The sequence below is a fragment of the Mustela lutreola genome, chromosome 16 (genome assembly GCF_030435805.1).
Source record: "Mustela lutreola isolate mMusLut2 chromosome 16, mMusLut2.pri, whole genome shotgun sequence".
NCBI lineage: Eukaryota > Metazoa > Chordata > Mammalia > Carnivora > Mustelidae > Mustela > Mustela lutreola.
Window position 1 is genome coordinate 10,092,541 of NC_081305.1, and position 15,366 is coordinate 10,107,906.

The window sequence follows — 15,366 nt, forward strand, 5'->3', positions numbered from 1 at the left end:
TTAGAAGCCGTGCACGCGCACAGCACCCCGACACACCGTTCCCTCCCCCAGGTCTGCGGTGACTGGGGCGGAGACACAGAACGTGCAGCCAGAGCCCCCGGGGGCAGGAGGGGACCCAGCAGCAGGGACCAGCTCCAGGAAGCCCACCCTCCCTGCCCGCGACTCCCCCACAACCAAGCCGGGAAGCCAAAGAGCAGCTCTTTCAACAGTCCCCAAACACCCGGGACAGGACTTATAACTGACCGTTTTCCTCATTTTCGCCCTCACTTCCAACTTCCGACCCACAGGCCGCAGCCTCCCCCCTGCACCAGGAGCAGCAGCTCCCCGGCCACCAGCCCCGGCTTCCCGGCCCACAGTCTCCAGCCACGGCTCCCGGTCTTCTGGGGGCCTTTGCACTTGAAGCTTTGCTTCTCTCCCCTCTGCCCAGGGGTCTCCACCAAAGGCAGATGCTGGTGGTTGGCTCCCTCCTGTAGACTGGGGAGCAGCAGCCCTGCCTCTCCCCTCCAGGGGGCCTGCCCTTGGCTCCACGGGGGAGCGAGAAGCCAGGGTCCTGCTTGGCTGGCACCTGAGATCTCTCTGTGACTGTCCCATAAGCAGAAGCACAAAATCGGCTGCTCCCGGCTTCAGGGGCGGATTCTTTCTGGGAACTTGGGTCTGTACAATCAGGAGTCCTGTCTCTCAGCAGACACTCTGCCCTCATAATCCAACATAGTAAATGCCCCTATGGCGTAACCTGAGTGCTCTGACGGGTTATGTAATAAATGTGATTCATTTTATTCGATTATCTTTTAATTCTTGCTTTCATTTTCATTTCTACTTCTCTATGCGATTCCAACCTATCAGAAAAGCCAATTGCTATGAATAGAAGTATTATTTAAGGATTAAATGCTTATTTTCAGTTTATGCCACATTCACATGGAAAACTTGGAAATTATTTCCTGATCATGCGGTTGTCTTTGCTTTACAAATCAAGGATAAAAAAAAAAAAAAAAAAAGGCACGCGCTAATATTTTGAGAGGAGATGCGGTGACACAGAGAAGCCTGTGAGGGGAAAGGGAAGAGAGGCGGGGCTGTCTGGAAGCAAGGACGAAGCCGTGCATTCTTCAGGAGCCTGCTGCGTCACCGAAAGAAACCGCTGGTCACTCGGCCACACAGGATGTCTCTGGCCCGCGTGCAGCCGCTCCCTACATCAGACCAGAGCACCGGGACAGAGACGGTGCGGGTCTCCAGCCCCTTCTCATCTCCCATTGGTCACTGGTCAAGATTCCCCTCCTAGGAGCTCACACTGGTGGCTCTTGTCATTGGAGCACGTTGGACACGGACGGGTGACGCCATCCCGCTCACTCTGTCGCACCACACGGGGCCCCATTATCCTCACCCAGCGGTGGCCGGAGGAAACAGAGCCTCGGTGGGTCTATCACATCCCAGCCACCTGCTGCAGCTTCTGGGTCCCACATCCGGGGGGACACTGGAGTCCTTCCAGAGGCTAATGCACAACCTGGAGGGACGGCAGGACAGACCATGCTGCCAGCAGGGGACGGCGCAGTGGCCACAGGGCGGAGGGGGCAGCAAGAACAGGGACTCTTGGCAACAAGGGGGCCAAAGCCGAAGACACAAGGAGACCAAGAAACATGTGACCTACCATGCTTCACACGGGACGATCCTGATGAGTGCAGGTCCACAGACCCGAAGAAAATAAGCAACTCTGCAGGACGGGAACCAGAAAGTGGCAGTCCCCGGAGTTCCTGCTACTGGAATATCCAGCCACTGCCCTCCCGACAGAGCAGGCAGACTGAGATCAAAATATTTAATAACGGCAACCCCCAAACCTCTTGTCCCCAGCTGGCGATGGTACAGAGAAGCAACCGTGAAAGTTCAGTCCATCTCCCCCCAGAGTAAGGACTGAAGTCAGGCCGGCCGGGACTGAGACAACATATGGAGAACGGAGACCTGCTAACGCCTGAAAGTCGTTATTTTGGGAAGAAAAATCACTATCGTCTTTGACATAGAAACATATTCCTAAACACAGGACAACTAAAGAGCATCGTTCACGGAAAAGCCAAGCTAGATGAGCTGCCTCAGTGCTTAGCTGTTGAACTGCCTCACTTGAATGTCAATAACTTAATTAGTCCGTGCGTGTGTTATGAGAACTTAGAGAATCTCAATTGGAAAACGATGACGAGGTGCGTCTACAGGTCAGTCCGAGTTAGGAGTGAATCGGGTCCTGGTGCACACGTGCTCCCACTCGATCCTCCTCATCATCAAAGTGGTCCTGAGCACATCAGCAGGAGGACACCACAGCAGGTACGTGAGGGATACGCGACTTTCCCTCTGTATTTCTCTGAGCCCTGTGGCAGGTAGCCCAGCAGTGAGCTTGTCTCTGTTCAACGCAGTTTCAGACACAAGAAGGCCCTGCTGCCACCTCTGTCCCCTCCCCGACGCCCAGGGAGGCCTTCTTCTCGGGCTTCATGGCTGACCTTTCCCAAAGGACATGTATACATCCCCGGAAACCGCAGCCAGACATGAGCCCACCAACCAGACAAGTGTGGTCTGGTGCCTCTTTGCATGTCTGAGCCAAGCTGGTGCCTGTACTGATGAAGGACAGAGCCACTGGACTTGCAACAGGATGTCCCCGAGATCACAGTGCACCTGAAGGGACAAAGTGTGGCTTAAAATGCTAAGTATGACTTCCAGCCCCATGTTGCTAGGAAGGCACCTCTCTCAGGACGTGTTTCCTCACTCCATCAAGGGAATTCCCAGACTGCATCAGAACACTGAGCCAAGAGTTGTACCAAAACCCCCAATAGAGGGAGCTTGAGCAAGGTAGCAGCTGATTTCCCCTCTGCCTCACACTAGGATCCTAAGAGGGGACACCTGGGGTGGCAGCTCTAAGGGCCAGGGACTCGGGCCCCTCCTTTCTTATTGTTCTCCCCGTTCCCCTTGTCTGAAGGGTGGAGGTGGCCCGAGTCAGCGGACCGGAGGGAATCCTAAGGCACAGAGCACGTACCCTCCTGTCTGAAGGGCATGAGCTGCGCTGTCCTGGAGGGGGCAGCTACCAGCGCCAGAGCCAGCTCTCAACTTCCCAGCAATCCCACGAGCACACAGTGCAACAGCCTTTATTAAAAATTCAATTACAGAAACTCCTAACCATTTATATGAAAAACAGGGCAACGGTCACTCAAAACTCAACACTTCCAAGTAACTGTATCTTACTATTGTCTATGTTCTTACAGCTGGTTACTTACTCCCACGGTTCAGGCATGTGCATGTTATATAATGACCCGCTACTGCCGAGGTTTCCTGACAGTGAAGAAACTTCACGTGGGCGGCGTGAAACCAATCACAGCGGGTGTATTTACACTACGGAAATTGGCCAACACGGCAGGTCAGGCCTCCCCTGATTGTTTTGTTGACTCTCCAGACCAGCAGCTGGCCAGCCAGTTCACACCGGTTTTGGTTCAGTCCTTAGTCCAACCATTTTTTATGTTTTAAACTAGAAAAAGAGAACATGTGACCCCGTCGGACTGTATGTGGCTGGAAAACCTGAGCTATATACTTGCCGGCCCTTTGTAAGAGGTGCTCCTGACCTGATGGAAAATGTGAGCATGCAAACAAACCTGAAAAATGTCCTTGCTGGGGGTCAGCTGGAAGCCATCCCGGCCCCACAAAGGCAGCCTCATTCCTTGCCATGTGGCCCCCCTAGCTTCACGGCCAGCAAGGGAGAATATCCCACGGGTCCAAGCCTTCCCATGCTTTGAGTCTCCTTGGCCAGGAAGCATCCAGTCCCTTCTAAGGATCTTCCCCCACCCCGCCCCTGCAACCCCCCCTAGGTCAGGCCCAGGCCTGTTGAGGAGAATCGCCCTTTCTTGGGTCAGCTCTGTAGGCACGCTCTGATCATAAAATGATAGCCTGTCCTACTTCTAGGTCCCCACCCCAATCAAGAGGATGAATTACACATAGACTTGGATCCTGGGGGTCATCCTAGAGTTCCTGCTTCTAGGAGAGGAAACTCGTTGTTTCTGCATTATCTACCTCTTGTATTTACATTATTGAGAACTTCATGAAATCGTGGACAATTAATGTACTTGTATAGGGTGTAGGGACATGGGCACACACGCGCACACACCGGACTCCCTGAGGCTTTGACTTTCAGCAAGAAGAGCTACACGGCTTGATTTGAGCATGTTTGTAAATGAAAGCAGTATTTTAAGTGCTGACGGTCACCAAGAACTCCCTGCAGGGGCAGGAGGAGAGCAACGAGCCACCGGCAGGATCGCCCCCAGGTCGGCAGGAACACGTGCACCCACCTGCGTCCGGACCACAGGCAGAGACAATGGCACGTCAAGTGCCCGGAGGTCCCCCGCACCCTCTCTTTTTAGCAAGGAGGACACCCCGACCCTTTATGAGAAACAGGACAACAGCCCCGAACGCCAGGGGGACGCTGAGCCCCAGGTCACACAACTGAGACTCGCCCACACTTCGGCTCTCTCAGAAACGGAATTCGGAACCGGTGAATCAGTCACCGGATCGGCGGCTCGTCTTCTGCACCGGCCCCTGCTCTTCCCTAAAGTCCCAAATAGCTGCGACAACCGACCAGCTTCTTGGTCTAGTAAAAGTCCCCGATCCCACTGCCGTCCGCCGGCCGACACCTTCCGTGGCTCACAGCCCCGCCTCGGAGCCCCTGCCTGTCTGCTGACTCGCACGCGGCCCCATTTGAACCGATTTTTGCGTGAATAAACTCAAAATTCTTAATGTGCCTCAGTTTGTCTCTCAAGAGCTCTGGTGTCGGAGAAGGAACCAAAGGCGACCCCTGACATCCCCCCGGAGCAAGAGCAACCAGGCACGGTACCTGCTGGGCCCCTGGGGCGCGCTGCTCCGCGGTCCTGGAGGTGATGGGTGCGACCCTCTCAGGTCCTGGGGTCCTGCCCCCCCCCCGGACTTCGTGGAGTTAGGAGCCCACAGACTAGGTGAGCTGCTTATTCCAGAGGGTTCTGGTACCGGAACCGGATAGGAATTGCGCAGGGTCTGACTTAAAAAGCGAACTGGATCTGATTTAAGCTGGGGTGGAGCCTGTGGGAGAGGCCCCAGGTGGCTAAAATTTTAAGGTTGAAAACAAGCAGGTTAACCACGCCAGAGATAATTTTGCGTTGTAGTGGCCACAGTGGAGCCACAGGTGAGCTTATCCATTTATGAGGCGCCATAGAGAAAAAGGGGTCTCGCCCAAGCGCCCACCATAAAGGGAAGAGGGAAAATTATTTTTCTCCTTTATGGTTTTTCGTGACAGGATGGAGAGCCCCAGGGACCCCCGGACTCATTCCAGAACCTGGAGAAGGGATCCTGGCCAAACTGACCAAAGCTAGCGTGAAAAGTTCATTAAAAAAGAAAGTTAAATCAACAAATCACTGGGTTAGTAATTAGTAAAGGCTTATCGTGCAACCCCCAGGAAGAGAGTTGCAAATCTGCGCTGGTTAGATAATCTTCCTGAGAGAGCCCTGCCAGCACCCGAAGGAGAGTCACGTTCATTAACCAACGAGCTTGGTTACCTCGGGTGACGTCTCCTTCCTGGTCCCCTCTGCCTGAAAGTCTTGGACTTTGTACAGCTCCTCGGGGCAACTTTCTGCTAGTTTGGATGCTGCCCCATTCAGGATTCATTGAACAAAGCCAATAAGATCTTCAACTTTTATTCAGTTGAATTCAGTTTTTTTGTTTTTGTTTTTGTTTTTTTTAAGATGAAGCCAAAAAAAAAAAAAAAAAAAAAAAGGCCAGAAAAACCTGGGCAGACTGGGAAGGTGCTGGTGTGTGTGCTGTAACCTGAAGAACGGGAAGCGTTCTAGTCTCCACGCAAGAGGACCCGGGATTGAAATCGAGCCCTACCTGGGTTATTAGGAGACGGCCCTCGGTTTCCTTTCCCGACAAAAACCTAAGGTGTCAGTTAGGATCACAGTAGGATGCTCCGGTGGTGACCGAAGGCGACTATAAAAATTCCCTGTGAGGATGATGGACGGTGGTGGCTCTCTCTACCGGAGCGCTCATGCTTTGCCAAGTCTTGTCTTGGGCGCTTTGTCTGTATTATCCATTTTCCTTAGCCCTCACAGTGACCCTGTGCTTTACAGAGGAGGAGACTGATGCTCAGAGAAGGTAAGGAACTGGGTGAAGTCACAGAGCTGGTGTGTGGCGGAGCTAGGCCCTTGGGGAGGGCATCTGGCCCCAGGAGCCAGTAGGTCGGTCCCCAGGCCTGCTCCATGGTCGCCAGGGCAGAGGGAGGAATAATGCTCACCTTCCCCTGATAGTCCACTGAGGTCACCTGGCCTCTCCCTCTCCCTCCCCTCTCTGGGCACCCCTCGCTCTGGCTCCTCTGCCTGCTTTCCACAGCTGGCTCCTCTCTAGCTCAGTTCTCCGAGGTGCTCTTCAGCCTTTGGCAATTCCGAGCTCCCCTGGGGCCATGCCCATGTGAATCTGAAAGACAAAGCAAAGGTCTGAGAATAAATTACAGGAAATGAACATTCTTCCAATGGTCAGAGGAGGTGGGGGGTGGGGCAGGTGGGGAGGTCCGTTGATTCAGGAGAACAAACGGCCAGTCAAAAGCCAAAGGACACAGATTTGTGGTGGACCAGGAAAAGGCCACCAGGGTGAGAGTCGTCATCTCCCTGCAGAGGCTGCTGCCAGCCAGACGGGCTTTGTTCCCCTTTGCAACTCCTGCCTGGCCAGGGAGATGATCAAAACATCTCCCAACAAGCCGTGGTGGTTGGGTGGAGACGAAAAGACCTCCAGGAAGAGCCTGAGATGCACTTCTCATTGCCACGAGACTAAATACCAATAAAGAAATTTCATGAAGAAGGCAGAGTTGGGCTGGGACCTAAGGAGAACATCGTAAACCCACGTAGTCATGGAGAGGGGTGCACTTCCTAGGGATGGGGATAGATCAAGTCTGGTTTGATGTATATTCATGCAATATGAAATGTCTGCTATCCCAGGGGCTTCCCATTGGTACATTTAGGACACAGGAAGGGGCCATGGAAATGAAGCCCCAATTAGCCACTTGTTACTAGGTTTATTAAAGGATTTCAAGTCTTTGACGAAGAGTCATACAATAAACCCTTAGATTAACTAGTCTTTCTGCACCTACTTTGCCCTCCCCCCTCATCCACATGTCCACACTTCCGCTCTGCCAAACCATCCAAACCTTGGTGGCAGATATTATGAAACTTAAAACTTACGTCAGCCCTCATCTCCCCGAAAGAGCACTTTCCAACCGTCTGCCAGGACCACTGCTAGAAATCAATGTTACTTCCACAGTGGCATCCAAATTTCACTCTATTCTTAAATACCCCACAGGCCCCCACAATGTTTTCTCCCAGCCATGATCTGGGGTCCATTCAAGTTTTGTGAATTACCTTTGGTCTCTTTGTTCTCTCCCATTCAAGAATGGTCCTCCGGTGTGGTGGGCAGAGTAATGGCCCCCAAAGATGTCCATTAATCCACAGAACCTGGCAGTATGTTACCGTATGTGGCTGGAGGGGCTTCGCAGACATGGTTTACTTAAGGGAATTTTCCTAGATTACCTAAAGACATCCCAAGGATCCTGGTAAGAGGGAGGCAGGAAGGTCAGAGGAGATGTGACCATGGAAGCAGAGGTCTGCGTGTGTATTTAAGTATTTAAGGCAACCTTGAGAAGCTAGAAAAGGTAAGGAATGGATTCTAAGAGCCCCCAGAAGGAACACAGCACGGAGGACAACTTGACTTTCCCAGAACTGGGACTCCTGATCTCCAGAACCGTGAGGTAGCAAATCTGCATAGTTTGTGGTAGTCTGTCACCACAGTGATAGGCAACTAATACATCAGAGCTTCTCCATTCTCCATGACACTGACCTGTTCCAGATGTCCAAGGTGGTTGTCCTACAGAACTTCTCGCTGTACAGTTTTCAATCGATTAAACTTAAGTTAAACCTTTTCATCAAGAACCCCACATGGGGGATGATGTGTACTTCCCACTCCCTGGGTCCCAGGACAGGTCATGCTGCACTTGACCCTTGGTTCAGGCAGTTCTGATCTCCCCAGGCACATCCCCCTTTGGAGTCAATACACAAACTATGGGATAAAATTTTAAGAACACGTGATTTTCCCATTCTTCACTGGCCATTCAACAATTGTGTAAAATGCATTCCTGAAGCCCGATCGTTTTGTCGTGTACCCGTTTTGAGCCTCTTGCTAATGGCGTTAGAAGAAATGTAGCATTTTTGCCCGAGGGAGCAAGGACATCTGGTACACCAAGATTAGGTCCTTCAAATCCACTAAAATGTTTTCTGAGATGCAAGACTATGGTATCTGTTTATCCATAACCGGAGATGTATAGAGAGAGGGGGTAGGGGGGCAGACGGCCGTGTATGTGCCCTGCATATACGGCCATCCCATATGGCACTCTGTTCCAGTCTTCAACGCTGAGCTCCTGGCACCAAAGTCACCAGGCGAGATCATGACACCAGGAGACAAGGAGATATGTGGCCTCCAGGTCACAGCTACAAAGGGGCTGAAGACACAGCAGATGGTCCAGTCCCCTTCCACGCCCTCTAATAAAACAGTGCTGCCCACTAGAACTAGAAATAGAATGTGAGCAACATATGTAACTTAAAATGTTCTACTAGCCACGTTAGAGGAATGAAACAAGGAAAAACAAGGTGACTTTAACCGTAATATTTTATTTAAGCCAATATATTCATTAAATATTATGACTATAACTATTCACAAAATAGTATCATGTACTTATGTAATCACCATAAGAATGATGAGTGATGCTTTTTTTTTTTTTTTTTTTTTTTTTTTTGTTCCAGGTTTTTGAAATCCAGCGGGCATTTTGTACTTAGGGTGTGTCTCCCTTTGGACCAGCTACACTCCGAGTGGCCCATAGCCCCCTGTAGGCCCATGTGGCCTGGAGCTGTCACGCTGGGCAGCACAGCTCCCATCCAGGACTCCCTCTGTCTTATAAGATGCACTTCCCATACTGCTCTCGGCATTCCCAAACATCGGTCCCCTGTCCTTTCATTCTCCCCTTCCAAACCCACAATCCCAACAGAATCAAGAGGAAAGGCTAAAAGAATCCCCTGACCAGGAAGTCCATTTGATCCTTTCCTCCCCAGGGAATAATCTGACGACTGCCTTGAACTTTCAAGCAGATGAGAAAAGGAAGCGGGTGAGCGTAAAGAAGCAACCACGCAGAGTATGAGCTTTGGGGGGAATATGGGAAAAGCCAGTGTTTATTTTATAGGAGAGAAGAGAAGAATGGTTAAGAATAAGAACTATCGGCACATGAAAACAGTTAATTTATCAGCAGCAGCCTTCAGATCCAGGGGACTTCAGCGGATTTCATGCATGCACAAAAATATCCGGGCGACCACTGAAAGGGGCATCTGTCTTCAGCGGTTTTTTCAGGCCTTTTCCTGGAACTCAAGGAGGCAAGTAAGGCTGGTCAAATAAGGCTGCTCTTTGGTCCGGCAGCCAATTCACCATCGCCTTATACTGTACCCACATGAGGCCATTTAGCTTATCTGTGAGCTCAAGGGAGATCTCCTAGAAGAGCAAGGAGTGGGCGAGGTTTATGGTAATTTCTGTGCGGTTGATATCATTTTGCAAATCTGGCAGTTGAGTCTGGGAGACCTGAATCAGTTTGCTGAGGTTACTCAGCCGGTGAGTGGGGAAACCGGGACTTGAATCCTAGGATGAAGACGGCAGAATACCCAGGCCGTCCCATCTGCATGACTCGGAGACACCAAGGCTCCCGAAAGATCCTTGGAGGCTGGCCTGAGGCGGGCGGGCAGTGGGCCCGGGGATCTAAGCGATAACTAGCATGCACTGAATGTTTGCTGGGGGCCAGGGCCCCTTCTCAGAACACCACACAGACCAGGCAGACACGGTCCGACTTGACTGGGTCCCCAGCAGTTCTGCAGGATCACCTCCCCTTCCTCTCCACCTCACCGTGCCCCACACACTGGCTCCCTCCAGATGCTCCTCAAACACACAAAGCTCAGTCCCTCCTCAGAGCCTTTGCACAAGCCATTCCCTCTGCCAGGGGCACCTCTCCCCAGATGTCCACAGGCTCCCTTCCTCACTTGCCCCCTCCACTCCCTGCTCAGTGAGACGTCCCCTGCCCACGCTATTTCAATTCGGGGCCCACACCAGTGCCTGGCACACAGCAGACAACCAGCGCAGACAGTTTACCAAGGCAAGTTTAGTAAATGACAGCGCCCTGGCACAAGGTGGCTTTTGAAATAGGGTCCCCAGGTGAGCCTCCAAGGGAGCTGACAGACTTTTAAACAGACTCGCAGTTAGAGAACCAGGGGGAAGGCGCCGCACACGAGGTCACAGCAAAGGCCCTGAGAGGAAAAGTGCAGGGAGAGGCTGCAAAAGAAGCTGGCTGGACCCGAACATGGGGAAGGCCGAGTGGACCGTGGGAGTCTGTGGGGGATGCAGGGGCCCTTGGGAGGCTGCGATTTTACTCTGAACCACAGGAGACAGGATTTTACACGGGTTTTTTACCACGTTCCCTCCAGCCCTGGTTGGTAAAACAGTTAGGAAATGCGGAGGAGATGGGGGTGCTTGGACACCTGACACCTGTTAGGATACGGAGTCGACCACCCCTCAATTAGACAGAGAACACTCTCGATAATGCAAGTCACACAGCGAGGTTTATTTCCAGGTAGCTGGGGTCCGAGTATCTGTGCGATGCAGCAGGTTTCTATAAGGACCCCGAACACTCAAAGCCAAGGGTTTATATAGCATTTTCAAAGCACTTGACACACAGTAATGTTCCATAGCTACATTCGTATCCGGCGCCACACTGGATGGTTTACTTTTGCGTTACTCCCTGGCTTGTCTCTGCTGCGGCTGGGTGGCTCGGCGTACGTGGGAGTGGTAGACCCAAGGCCCAATGCCGTCAACCTTTAAGGCAGTGGAGGTAACCAGAACAACCACATAAGGACCTTTCCATCTTTCTTCTAAAGTTCAGGACCTGTGTCTCCTTACCCATACCCGATCCCCTGGGACAATACCATGTTCTGGATTCGGTGTATCCCTTGTCTCATACAAAGAGCGCACCATGGGCCAGATTTCACGCTGAACTTCCCGTAGGGCCTTCAAACTGGCCAGATAATTTGGGGTCCCATTAGATTCTTGGTCTGGCAAGGCACAGACAATAATGGGGGGTGGTCTCCCATATAGAATTTCGAAGGGAGTTAATCCGTGCACATAAGGGGAGTCCCGAACCCGGAAGATAGCATAGGGTTGGAGGGTCACCCAGTCCATGCCAGTCTCGATGGTCAATTTTGATAAGGTCTCTTTTAAGGTTCGATTCATCCTTTCTACCTGCCTGGAGCTCTGGGGACTATATTCGCAATGTAACTTCCAATCGGTCCCCACCGCTTGGGCCAGTCCTTGTAGGACATTGCTGATGAAAGCCGGACCATTATCAGACCCTAGAACTTTGGGGACCCCACATTGGGGTATGATTTCTTCTAGTAATGCCTTAGCAACAACCTGGACCGTCTCTCCTATCGTGGGGAAGGCCTCTACCCAGCCTGAAAAAGTATCAACAAATACCAGCAAGTACTTACATCCATACCTCCCAGGTTTTACTTCAGTAAAATCCACCTCCCAGCTCCGGCCCCGGTGCCCCGTATGTGGGGGAGGGGGGTCCCTTCCTACTGGGTTTCATAGCCTGGCACCCAACACATTGGTCCATGATTTCCTGGATCTGGCTGGCTTGTCGGGGGAACTTAAGGCCAGCAGACTCGAGAGCTGTCAGCAACTTTCTCTTTCCTAAATGGATGGCTTGGTGCAGGTTGGAAAGGAGGAACAGTCCCAGTTTTGCCGGCAGTATTAGTCTTCCCTCTGGGTCCCGATGCCACCCGTGCTGATCAGGCTCTAGGCAGTGGTGGTTCTGGATCCATTGTAGGTCCTCTGGGGTACACCCCAGAGGGTCAGGTCAGGTCGCGGGGGTAGGCACGATCTTGGGTGCCGCAGGGCGAGTGCCAGAATTGGTGAAGCTATTGCTGCCTTTTTGGCGGCCTCATCCGCTCGTCGGTTTCCCTCAGCCTCCGAGGTTCGGGCAGACTGGTGTCCAGGGACGGGAACAACCGCAGCTGCCCGGGGCTTTTGCAGGACCGCAAGCAACCTTAGTACCTCTGGGACATTGCGTGGTTCTTTCCCTTCCGCTGTAACAAAGCCCCTCTCCCGGTAGATGGCGCCATGCACATGGACAGTGGCGAAAGCGTAGCGACTCTCGGTGTAGACAGTCCCTTGTCTCCCTTCCGCCTTGTCTCCCTAGCGCCTCCGCCAGCGCAATCAGCTCGGCCTTTCGGGCTGAAGTCCCCGGGGGAAGCGAGGTACTCCAAACGACACCCCGGCCTTGGTCCACGGCCGCCGCACCCGCCCTTCGCACCCCGTCCACGATGAAGCTGCTCCCGTCTGTGTCCCACGCCAACTCACGGGTGGGGAGGGCCGTGTCCTGGAGGTCGGGGCGCACCTGGATGATTTCTGTCAAGGTTTCCTGGCAGTCATGTAGGGAGGCTTCTAGATCCGGGGTCGGCAGCAGGGTGGCTGGGTTTAGGGCGGCTGGTCCGGCAAAGATGATCTGGGGTGCATCTAACAAGAGTCCTTGGTAATGAGTCAGATGGGTATGAGTCATCCACTTACCAGGGGGTGTTTTAGGACCCCCTCGATCGCATGAGGAGTTACTACCTTCCGATGCTGTCCGAAAGTGAGTTTGTCTGCGTCCTTTACCATTAGGGCTACTGCTGCGATGATCCTTAGACATGGGGGCCATCCTGCTGCAACCGGGTCTAGTCTTTTGGATAAATCAGCAACCGCCGCTTCCATGGCCCCAGGCGCTGCATCACTACCCCTTTCGCTATCCCCCTCCTCTCATAGACGAAGAGGGTGAAGGACTTCAGGGGGTTTGGCAACGCCAGGGCTAGTGCCTTTAAGAGGGCGGTCTTGAGTCCGTCAAAGGCCTTTTGCTGTTTTGGCCCCCAGGTCCAGGGGGCCTTATCCTTGGTTGGCTCAGACAGGGGCTTCGCTATCTCAGCATACCCCAGAATCCATAGCCGGCAGTAGTCCGCTGTTCCTAGAAACCCACAGACTTCTCGGGCCGAGGTTGGGACTGGGAGCCTGAGAACAGTCTCTTTCATGGTCTCTGTTAACCATCTGGTCCCTTCCTTCAATTTATACCCCAGATAGGTGACTGTCTGCCTGCATATTTGAGCTTTCTCTGTGCTGGCCCGATAGCCCAATTGTCCCAGCTCCCGGAGGAGGTCTCCAGTGGCACTCGGCCTTGGTGGGGGCTGCCAGAAGCAAATTGTCGACATATTGCTGGAGCGTAACTGAATCATGGCTCTGGCGAAACGAGTCCAAGTCCTGATTTAAGGCTTCATTAAACAGGTGGAGAGTTTTTGAAGCCTTGTGGCAGTCTAGTCCAGGTCAACTGTCGGGAGTTCCTGTGCTGTCATCATGCCATTCAAAGGCAAAAATGTGTTGGCTGCTGGGTGCCAGGGCTATGCTAAAGAAAGCATCCTTTAGGTCTAGGGTGGTGTACCAAACACGTGAAGGGGGCAAGTGACCTAGCAAGGTACAAGGGTTGGGGACCGTGGGGTGGATGTCTTCTGTTCTCTTATTTACCTCCCTCAAGTCCTGGACTGGCCTGTAGTCTTTCCCCTCTGGTTTTTTAATGGGAAGGAGCGGGGTGTTCCAGGCAGAAGGGCAGGATTTGGGTATCCCCGTTTCTAAGGGGCGGCTAATGTGTGGGGTAATCCCCTTTCATGCCTCAGCGGACATGGGGTATTGGCGGACCCGGATAGGCTGAGCTGAGGCTTTGACTCCGACCACTACTGGTGCCTGGTGGGCCGTCAGACCCATGCCTGCTATTTCTGCCCACGCCTGAGGGTATTGTTCTAAGCCAATAATCCATTTCCTGGGGCCACTCTGTAGGGGGAGAGGTACCTTGCAGGGCAAACAGGCGATACTCATCCGCGAGGGACAGGGTCAAGACATGAAGGGGCTGCCCCGGCCATCACTTTGATGTCCGGCTCAAAGTGGATACGGGCCTGGACTTTGATTAGGAGATCACGCCCCAGCAAGGGGGCCGGGCATTCAGGGATAACTAGGAAGGAGTGGGTCACTTGGTTCCGGCCCAAGTTCACCTGGCATCTACTGGTCCATTGATAAACCTTGGACCCAGTTGCCCCCTGCACCAGGCTGGTTTTCTGAGACAGGGGCTCCGTAGTCTTGCTTAAAACTGAGTACTGGGCTCCTGTGTCCACCATGAATCCCATTGGTTTCCCCTCTACATACACAGTTACCCAAGACTCGGGGAGGGGGCCCGAGTCCTGTCCCCCCTCGTTACTGTCCCTTCCAGCTAATAGGACCCGGGCGTCTTTGCCAAGCGTGGCAGCCCGTCCCTGCTGTCCTTTGCGGTTAGGGCACTTCTTTCTCCAGTGCCCGTATTCCTTACAATAGGCACATTGTTCTCTGTCTAGTTTAGGTCAGGGGCGCGTAGGGCCTGCCTGACCAGAGTTTGGTCCGGCCCGACCCCGGACTCCTGTCAGTAATATTTCAGCTATTTCCTTCTGTTCTTCCGGTTTTCCTTACACTGGTGCTCTCTAGCCTCCTGTCGAATTTTTTCTTGTAGTTCCTGATTTTCCGTCCTAATGCTATCCTCTCTTTCCTCCGAGTGTTGAAAACCCTTTCTGCCACTTTCATCAGATCCCGAACGGTCATCTCTTCCTAATATCGGAGGCAGCCTGGTTTATAAAGGACATAATCACAGCTGACTGATTTTCCTCTGCCAGGGCGTCTAGAAGGGTGTACGGTCTATAAGCATCACAGAGGAAGTCTAAAAACATGGCTGGGCTTTCATTTTCCCCTTGCATTACAGCTTTTACCTTAGCCAAATTGGGGGGGGGGGGTCGGCGCCCCGCCGCTCGGAGACCTGCCATAAGAGTCTGGCAGTAGACTCGGAGACGCTTCCTACCTTCCGCGACCCCAAAGTCCCAATCCGGTCTATCCAAGGGGAAGCGCTCCTCCATCAGGTTCGGCAAGGTTGTCGCCCGTCTGTTGTCCTTGTCGCCGGGGACATTGTTTCTGGCCTCAGTGAGGATTCGCTCGCACTCTTCGGGAGTAAACAAGGTCTTAAGGAGCTGCTGACAATCGTCCCAGGTGGGGCTATGTGCGTGCATAACAGACTCAAATAGGTCAGTTAGACCCTTTGGGTCTTCAGAAAAAGGGGGGTTTTGAGCCTTCCAGTTATACAGATCGCTGCTTGAGAAAGGCCAATACTGGTAAGATCGCTCCCCATTTGGGCCAGTACCTCCCAGGGCCCGT